The sequence below is a fragment of the Lonchura striata genome, chromosome 15 (assembly GCF_050655825.1).
Source record: "Lonchura striata isolate lonStrDom1 chromosome 15, ASM5065582v1, whole genome shotgun sequence".
Classification (NCBI taxonomy): Eukaryota; Metazoa; Chordata; class Aves; order Passeriformes; family Estrildidae; genus Lonchura; species Lonchura striata.
The window spans coordinates 7,764,383-7,774,651 of record NC_140717.1 but is presented as its reverse complement, the minus strand read 5'-3'; the positions used below and the strand labels follow the sequence as shown (position 1 = coordinate 7,774,651).

Sequence of the window (10,269 nt, the reverse complement as noted above, 5' to 3'; positions counted from 1 at the left end):
GAAATAGAGAAGCACTGTCTCAGAGCTCCCAAGCAATACCTCTGTTGTTACAGGCAGGATTAGAAAATTTCAAGAGCAGGCTCTTTGTGTGCTAGGCTGTATTCCTGTCTGTGCTTCCCAAAGCAGAGGAGCTGGGGACAGGAGCCTGCCCTGAGTGTGCTGCTGCAGGTCAGGACCTCTGCCCAGGGAAGGAGCACTGCCTGTGGGCCTCCCACGTCTGCTCACAGAAAGCCTGGCTGGATGCTGTCACACTCTGACAAAGGTCACTTTTACATCCCGTCTTCTAAAAGGTCACAGCATGACCCCAGGTGCAGGAGAAGAGGAGGAAGGAGAAGGCAGCTTTCTCCTTTTTTTTTTTTTTTTTTTTAATTTGTTACCACTGCCTGAAAAAATATACCTTGTCTTTGCTTTTGTATTACCCCCTCTCTTGACCTGCACTGGCACTTTCTTTTCCTAAATGCTATACCATAAGCTCTCCCTTTATAGGTTTCAATGGCTGGTTACTGGACTTTTTATCCACTTTGTTCTCTCTGCAGAGCTGTAGCTGTCATCCTTCAATGAATAAGCAAACACTTCAAACCTCACTGTGCCCTCTAGATGTAAAACTCTCTGAGCACAGTTCTTGACCACAGCTTGTATGAGATGCACGAGCACAAACTGCTACACAGATAGCTTTTCCCTCAATGGCTGGCTGGAGGGAAGGTACCAATCCTTCTCTTATTCATCCCAGTATATAGCAGTTAATGGATCCATCTCCTCACTGCTTTCCCTTGCTCCTTTTTCGCAGTATTTACATGGGTCAGTGGGGCAAGGAGGACAGGTAAAGGCCAGATGCTCTGGTGTCCTACACTGCTGCAGAGTTGTTTCCCAAACTAGGATTTAGTGAACCAGCTAGAGGATGAAAACTATTTGTTATTCTTGACTTAAGTAAGTCCCAGTGGTTAACAAGGCATTTATGTGCAAACCCATAAGGCTTAAATTCAGAACTAGTGTATTTAACTGCTGGGACATCCTCCCAGTGTGATTTGAAATTTTTCTCTCTCACAGAATTTGCAGCAGCAGTTGAATTATTTTCTGCATTTTGGATGCTAATGTAAGGGATAAGTATGGGAGGTTTCTCGGTCTGCTCATTTTAATAATTAGTTTCTTAAGAGCTGGAGTGAGATGGTGGACATGATTCTCTGGGGACTGCAGAGACTTGTCACAGATGCTGGATCCTTCAAACAACAGACATGGGACATTGAAGTTTTAGAGACACGGTTGACTTTGTGAGGGTGGTAACTTGGTGATAACTTGATACAAGTTATTTTATTTACAGCAATCATTCTTCACACAGAACTCCCTTAAGATGTTTTAAGCAGAGATATAGAGTTAGAGAAACAGAGAAGAGTCTCTTTTCAGAAAACTTACTGTGACTTTTGAACAGGAAATAGCCTGTCCCTGGCTTGTCTTTGAAAAATAGATAGCCAAGGTTTCACTTTAAAATGTAATTATCTGCATCTATCAGATATCTCTGTTAGGTCTCTTATTGCTCACATAGATGAGTCAAATCTCTCAGTATGTTTTTTAATATAGTGTTCCTTTAATAGAGGTACTTGCTGTGAGCCCAATGTCATTAAGTATCTCAAGACTGTCTTACTTTCAATTGTGCTAATACCCTAAAAAATCCACATGTAATTCCCAGGATCTCAAAGGAAATTGATGCAGCTTGCAGACTACCCACCAGTGTACCTGTTCCTGACCTTTAACTAAGCAGATCGATGGAATTCTTGTATATTGGCCAGCCCACACAAAAGTCAAAACCTGTGGAGAAACCGAAGTTGTGTAAGGTCAAAAACTAGGTCATGGCCGAGTTGGGAATGCCAGTGAACTGGGCTACCTGTTGAGCAAAAAAAGGAAGAAATAGCCATGATGAAGAGTATCCAAAGGTGGTTTCCCAGGTTCCCAGTCAGAAAGGAGACTGTTCCACTAATTGGGTCTTAAAAGGTCTTTTCTAGTCTGTTTAAATTCTTACAATATGCCCCTCACCGAGATGTGAGGGTGTCTATCTAAGGATGTCTCTCTTTTCATTCTTTTTAGCTATGTTTGTTTTCCTCCCTCCCCTTACCCATTCTTTGCAGGTTCTTGAAGAGCATTCAGACCCCATGAGGGGGTCTCTACAGATCTCCTAAGAAGATTAAGCTCTCTGAATATTTCATGCCCCTGATTGACAGCTCTTGAGGACCTCTTGTAAGCCTGGCGCCCGTATTCTTGTTTAAAAAAAAAAGAGAGGGAGACAAGAAAATCACATCCAAAGAAAAAAATTGATCCTATGGGCCTGACCTCTGCTGACAGAAGGCACTAGACAGAGGCAGCTCCTCCCGGACATCTCCCCCTCCTTTCCCTCCCACCAGTCTCTACTGTGAAATAAAAGGAAGGTAATGGGATTTTAAGAGGCAAGGAGTAGGCAGAGGAGGAGGGGGTGGTTGTGCCCCCTCCCCTGAGCCCCGGTGCTGCGGCTGCTGGTCCCTCAAGAGCCATTGTGTGCCCCCGTCCCTGGCTCCCGTTCCGCGCCGCGCCCGCCCTTCCCTAACGAGCTGGGGCCGAGCCGCCGGCCCTCATTAGGGGCTGAGCCGGGAGCCAGCCCCGCGCTCCCCGTTCCGCCCCATTAAGGGCTTGCCCCCTGCTTGACAGCGGGGAAAGGGAGCCGGCGACCTGTAAATTCTCATCAGGCTGCTTGAGAGCCTCCCTGCCCCCTCAGCCAGCCCGCAATACGCAGCTTAGAAGTTTCTGCTTTATTTGGAGAGGCAGGGCCAAGCAGATCTCCTCACGTGCTGGCTTTAGGAGACGTTCCTTGGTGGAAACGGGGAGAGGATGACGGGAGAGAAACAGAAATAAACAGCTCTGAACCCTTCTTACGGCTGGAGCACAGAGAGATTTGCTGTCGTGCTTGCTGTAGATGCCAGTGTTAGACTGCAATGTCCTGTGTTCCTCTGCTCCATGCTAAGAAACTGGCACAGCTTCTGGCAAATTTTTAGGAATCATCCATGGTGCTGGGGATACTTCACAATTATGACCATGCAAATAAATGGAATGGTCACTGCTGAGTGATTTGGAGACCCCACCAACTTTTGTAGTCCTTTAACCTTTGCCTTGCTCAAGACTCCAGATTTGCTGTACTCAGTTTGAAGTCTCCTCTTTGATGTTACACTTACCTTTTCAGCATGATTAATCTCTATTAAACTTGAATATCCTTTCAGGGTAGGTTCAGTGTTTCTGTGTGAGGTATGGCTGGACAGCAGTGGCACTTTTGACCATGTGAGTAGGGGACTCTTTGAGGTACATGTAAGATATTACATGTAAAAGAAATGGGAAACTTCATAAAGCATCACTGAGCCAGTTAGTTATGCAATCACCTTTTTAATTATTATTTTTACCAACTGATTGATGCCCTATTTATTTGCAATAGCCATCTTGGTGGAATGCCAGCACTATTCCTCAGCAGTGCTTATCCTGCCAGTGTTCTCTGGATGAGGTGTGCACCCTATATTGCAGCTCATTTTTTTTGGTTTGGAGGGAAGAGAAGAGCATGTGGGTGTTGATAACGATCATGGACAAGATTCATATGCACACAGAATCAAAGGCAGCTTTGGCTCTTGATTAGTCTCACACCACTGCTATTAAGCTTTATAAAGGCTTGATTGTTAGGCCACAATATTGTCACCACCAGTTTAGTCCTTGTGTCATTTGTTATTCCTGGTACTGCCACCCTGTGCCCTACCTGTGTGCCTTGGTAAGCTGTGCAGACAGAAAACCATTCCAGAATGGTGCCAATGGGTTTGGAGGAATTTAATTCTCTCCTACTGAAATGAAAAGATGGGATATGCATTATATTTTCATCTTACCTGTTGCCACTGAAATGAACTGGAAAAAAACTAGACAGACTTCCTTATAATCCTACCAGAGTCAGGAAGATGGAATCCTACCTCTGGAAACATTTTTCTAAGTTTTGAAAGAGGAAGAATTATACCTACAGTTTTCTTGTAGTGGGTATAGTCTTTATAGACAAACTTCTAAATCTAAGATCATTGAAACCCTTTTTAAATCCAGTTCTTTAGTATAAAGCTTTCCTTTCTTAGTTCTTAAAATCCCTTCCTCTACTCAGCTTTTTTGTCAGGCTGAGCAGAGCAGCTGAGACAGAGCCTGGAGACAAAGCTACCCTTGAGTCATTCCCAGCTTCTGACATGGTTTGCCCAGTCTCTCTCATGGACACAGAGAAGGAGCTTTTCAAAAGTGACTGAATGCCTCCCATCCTCTCATCATTCCTCTTTCAATTTCAGATGAGCAACAAATAAAGAAGGGAAGGCTGAAGGTCATTTTTCTCGATAGCAATCTAGTGGCCTACTCAAAGACTTCTGCTTCTCATCAGCCATGCTATTTCATCTGTAATTAAACTAAAGATGCTTGTCTGGAAGGAATATGCTGATATTTGTGACTAATGTGGTGTATTCACTACAGAGCTCTGAGGTATCTCACCTGCATTGATAAGACTAGGACACAAATCACACATGCTGTGCTCCTGCTCTGAATGCTCTGGAGAAACCTGTTTGCCTTCCTCTTCTGTCTGCACAGAAACTTGAGGGAAAAATCCTTTCCCTGATTTGAAGTGGGGTATAAGTAAGTAGGCAGTAAAAATATCCCTCAGTGCCTCAGGAGAACTCTAAAGATCCTTGTGCACTCATGTGTTGAAATGATCAAGCAGGTTTTGTGTCTTTTTCCAGGAGCAATTTCTATCTCTTCTATTAAGAGAAGAGCTTATTGATAATATCACATTTTTTCGGGACTAGTCATATGAAAATAGACCTCATCCTCTGTTTCTAGACACCTGATACAGGCCAACATATTGCTCTGCAAAGCAGTCCTTAGCTCCCTACAGAACTGTGGAATAATACAAGTTGGAAGGGATTTTTGGAGGTCATACAATCCAAGCTAAAAGAAGAGGGGGAGAGCAGCTCAGAATCCTGTTCCATCCTTAATCCCATACAAGCATCTTTTCCCATTAGTGTTTCCAAGAGTCAGCATTGCTGCATCCTGCCAGCCCTCCCTGTTGGAGTGGCCTTTCTGCAGTGGCTGTGGCCAAAGGAGGCTGTGTGACCTCTCTGTGAAACTTTGGAGCAGAGGTAGGCTGGGTTTGCTTCTGGAGCCTCAAAATTAGAAGTTCATGGCACTCATCCAAGTGGCTATAATGCTGGGTATGTTAAAGAGTGGTTATCACAGTAATAGAAGGAGAAAACTAAGGGGTTTCATAAGAAATAAAAAAATAGTAATGGATAATCTACGTTCTTTTTGAAATGCTTATCCAGGTTCAAAACCAGAGTGAAATTTAAACTTGGTTTGTAGGGTTCTGAAATTTCTGGATAATTTTTTCCATTTTAATTTGTGGTTAGGAATAGAACCAGAAGGACCAAGATATCACACAATTTATTTGAGCATTTGGAGTTGTGAGCAGAAGTAAAAATGTACTAGAAATCACACACAAGCTAATAATTTCCTCCAAGGTTTGGAGCCCAGTTTTGCAGAGTTGGGAGGTTTGCTACAGTTTGCAGGTAGACAGCAGTCAGGAGTGGGTCAGAACCAGGATCTGGGGTTACAGGGAGGTCTCTGTGACTGGGGCCCCAATAAAGGCTTAAAGATTTTCTCCCCATCAGGTTGCACTTGTTGCTCTACAGACTCCAAAGCAGGCTGGGAGACTCACTGCCTTTGCCTTCCCTCATAAGACGAGATTTTTCACTGGATGTTATCAAAGGTTTAAGAATGTCCCATTGAAGGAGTGAAGATATCAGCTGATAGAAACCCTGACTTTGTCATCCAAAAGTGAGTTTTTCTCTAGGAAAATGGATCACATTTATGTTGCAGAGACTGTGTTTTGCCTTGAAAAAGCTGGCTAAATTTGGAGTTAAAATCCATGACATATTTTCATTTGGGTAGAGAGAGAGTCTTCTTTAATTCATTTTGCCAATAGTGACAGCTGCAAATGTACTATTATACTATTACCTAATGCAGTGCCAAGTGTAGGTGTTTTGAAGTGTGTGGGGAGGAAGGAGTTAAGGATTCTGCTTCATGAGCCATCCACAGCAGGGAATGACCCAGTTTAAAAGGGTTAACAGTATTTGGTTTTTCAGAACTATTTGTTATATCAAGTTAGTGCAGCAGAGGTCACCCAGGTCACTGTGCCTCCCCCTTCCCTTTCCATCCCCAGCCCCTGCTCCATTCCTTGTTTCTCCTCTAATCCGATGACCTCAGACACAGCTCTTTCCTTATGATGTTCTTGACAGCATCTTCAGACAATATGCAGCTCGACGCCAGTTGTCTTTCCCTTTTTCTCCTGTCCCTCAGGAGAAAACCTGGGATGCTAAAAGGCACTTTGTGCAGTGGGGGAAAGCCTCAGCAATTTGTTCTGTGGTTTTTGGACAAGACTAGCTCAGAAAACAGTTTTCCATGTATGTGCTCTGTTGGCATGGCTATCTTTTCTTCTCAGTGTGTGTGTTTGGGTGTTTTTTCTCTATTTTGTGTGTGTGTATGTGATTAAACTCTCATTTATCCACTGTACATTCTGGTCTCTTTGTCATGATGTTGCTGACTGTGACTTGCTGAAGCTCAGAGCAAATGCTTTTTGGGAGTACAAGTTAACTGTTTACAAATGGAAATGGAAATGTTTGGCTGGAATTTGTCCCTGGGCTTAGTAACCAAATGAGGTCAGATTTGCTACTGTAACTGAGAGTTAAGTACAGAAAAGCTTTCTAAGAAGGTTCTCAACCTCATCCTTTCTCTCTGACCATCTTCTGCCAATCAAAGCTTCTCTTAGATTTTTGTTCAATGTATTTTTATGACTATTTTCAAAGGTACTGAAGGCCCACAGAAAGCAGATCCTCAGGTGTTTGGTGTCTTTGACAATCAGACTAGAATTGAACAATGACTATTATGCTTATATATTTTTTCACCTTACCAGCATCACTATGTTAACTTTTTGTCATACTATCCACTAGGAATAGAATACAAAACATTCTACCTGATATGAATGCAGGAAATCTCATTTTTCTGCTTCCTCAGGTGCCTGTTTTACTGTGTTTCTCATTCTCCTCTACCTGTGCCTCTTTGACATCCAGTTATTTGATTTTTAAAAGACTGTTCCTTGTTTCTGATTTTACTGTGTTGCTCATTGTGCAGACAGAGCTAGAGGAGTTTCACTTGCTGTTGGGGATAAACTTAGTAAGGTGTAAAGGACTGTTTTTCTCCCTCTGCTGTGGTTTGACTACTTTCTGAGGTGTGTGCTTTGCTTTTCCTAGAAAGATGGGGTAGTGTAGTCCTGGATGTCCTAAACCTCCTGCAGGAAATGAATGGTCACCAACAAGCTGCTGTTGATAATGTTAAAGCTGTTTCTTGCAGCCTTTCCAGGGCTGGGGAAACTCTGCCAGACCTCAGTGTTTTTAACAGATCTGAGGGATCAGTGAGAAAAAATCCCTGTGCATATTTGCTTGAATTGAAAAGCAAATTGCAACTCAATTGTATGTGGCTTTCCTTTGCTTCTTGGTCATATTCAAGTATATAAGGGTTATTAGTGTGAATGTTAATTAGAAAACAAAGTTTAAGGCTCTGTCTTCTGTTGGAATTTTTTTACTATGAGAAAACCCAATTCTATTTAGTTCAGTCACCACAATTTGATGTATCAGGAGAGCAGAATTTTACATTCAAAGTTTCATGTAACTGGCAAAAACAAAGTTCAAGTACTACTTTCCATTGCCAGCTTTTTCAGTTCCCAGCTTGCTTCTGTTATTGTTACAAAGTTGCTTTCCCAGTGTCTTGACCAGTGCCATTGGTAGCAAACAAAATTATTATTGTGAGTTGCTTGCTGCGCTGGAGGAATCAGAACAAATCATGGTTCTGCATACTGTGTATGTTGGAGTTGAACTGGATGATCCTTATGGGTCCTCTCCAACTCAGAATATTCTGTGATTTCATGGAAAATTAGTTGGAATAATAAAAAATGTTGGCTAATTAACTTCTTCAGCTGAGCAACAGTTGAACCTCTTGGAAGAAAATGTGTTTTAAGTTTCACCTTCTTTAACCTTAGGTGGAACATTCCTTATGTTTCATGTTAGCCAGGACAGTGCAGGTCTTGAAGCCAGTATCTGTGTGTTTCAGAGCTTTCATCCAGATTCTCTGGGAGGGTTTCAAATCCTTCCTTCAGCACCTGCACAGATGTTTCAGGAGTCTAGAGAGTCGTGGCATTTCTGTGTCATTTATTATGTAGTTCTCTCACCATTGGGCTCAGGACTACAGGTTTTTGGAAGCATGAATGTGATGGAGAAAGGGAATATCTGGAGGCATGGAACCCTTTCAAGTTTTTGCAGTTGTTTGTGTTGTTGTTTTTTTGTTTGTTTTGGTTTTTTTTTTCCTTTTCGTAAAGAAAAGGGCAAGATGCTCTTCTGTCACTGAGCAGTCATCTTACCCACCAAGTCATCTAGGCCAAAGGACACTGTAACAGGGACATTCCCAGGAGTGGAAGATGTACAGTTTCTGTAGAAGGGAAGAGAGCATCAAAACAGGAATGGAAACTGGCAGGAGGAGCTCGGAAAGGCCAAAAGTTTCCAGCTCAGACAGACAGTGAGAGAGGAAGTCAGTGAGTGCAAAAGGATTCCCTCTCTCCCCACTTCTCAGCCCCCACCCTCTGTCCTTCCTCCATACCCCACCCGGGGAGATGGGAGAAGAAACTTGGCAAGCCATCTTGTCGCCAATCAATCTGTGGTGTAACAATTAGCACTTAAGCAGCACTCACGCTAAACACAGACTCAGAAAACACTTACAAAGGAAAAGAAAAAAACCCTCAAACCCCAACACAACAACAACAGGGGAAAGCTGGAACAGATCAATGCCACGCTAACCAGGAGGCACCTAATACCCCATTATTGACGAGGCCGATAGCGCTTTAAGTGTGTGCTCTCCATGCTGAGCAATTAGCGGCAGGACCAGTGTGGTGGAGGCAGCTAAGGCACAAGAACGCACCCCCCGCTGCCCAGCGCTTCCCCCAAGAGGTGTTTGATGACAGCTTCATTTGTTAGCGAGATCCCAATAGCTGCCGGCGCCGGCATCCTTTCCATTACGGAGCAGAGTGCGAGGGGAGCTGGGCAGTGGGTCCGCTCCCCCCGCTCCCCCGGCCTGTGGTAACAGAATACAGTAGACACGGAGTCTGTCTGTGCGCTGCCTAAATTGATTGTAATGGCTTTCTTAACGTGCTGAAAGAGCCGACTGTTTTCTCGCCTCGAAAAAAGGCTGGAGGAAGGAGGAAGTGACTCCAGCGGCTGCGGCACAGTGGATGAAAGTAAACTTTTGTTTGGTAAAGACCAGCCGACTGCAGACTGTCTCTGGCCTTTCAGCTGGCTCTCAGCAACACTGTGTTTGAGAAGAAAGGGGAGAGGGTAGAGAACAAACTGTCAGCTTCCTGCCTTGGCGCTTGCTGCCGTGCTAACCCTGCTCGTCTGGCTGCACCTCCCAGAAGCACACTAGAAACCTCTTCATGCAGGGAAACTGGCTCCAGAAGGTGCCTATAGGGTAAGGCTTTCCGAGGAAATTCATGCATAGGGACAGTAGGGCATATGTGCTTTTAAATGCTTGGCTAGGCTGAGGCTTACCTCAAAAAGGTGTGCTGAGCTCCCATAACAGCAGAAGCTAAGCCAAGCCTGGAGAGGATGTGACCTTCTGAAGAGTATCCAACCAGCATCTGTTATTGATAAACTGTGTTTATCTGGCAGCCCAGAGCCATGCAGAGACCTCCCAGGTGGAGAGATGTCCCCCATGTCAGAATGTCTGTGCAGTCAGATAAAACCATCCATCAATCAGTCATATCTGGTCACCAGAGCAAGCCAGCAGGTGCCACTCAGGGACTCTGCTACTCTCAGGTGTGCTGCAGCCTGTTCTGCTAATCTTTACTGCATTGGCTGGGAGTTGCCCAGAGTAACCCAAACACTTATAGAAAAATCATTGTGTCACACCTTTAGCAACAAAATAAACTGAGTGACAGACGTTTAGGCTTTTCTGAGAGGCAGTGTGTGTTGTAATACCTCTCTATGGGAACCTGCTCAGCCAGTGTGGATCTGGAGTACCAGACTCACTACTTAATCACTCATGTCTGGAGATATGCTTTGGTTCCCTCTTCTCTTTCCATGGAATGAGTCTCTTAGAGGCACCACACAGACTGTTAGGTACCACGAAGGATGAGGAGGCACCTGGTGT

The 10,269-nt window shown here is 44.0% G+C and overlaps 1 long non-coding RNA gene across 1 annotated transcript; it reads right to left on the bottom strand.

Moving 5' to 3' along the window:
* Nucleotides 1–340: 340 nt before the first annotated feature.
* Nucleotides 341–9,809, bottom strand: LOC146766002 (uncharacterized). The gene is made up of 2 exons (XR_014958658.1): nucleotides 9,669–9,809; nucleotides 341–9,429 (listed from the first exon to the last, which is right to left on the bottom strand). It is a non-coding gene; the product is annotated as an uncharacterized LOC146766002 (long non-coding RNA).
* Between the last annotated feature and the right edge of the window lie 460 nt (nucleotides 9,810–10,269).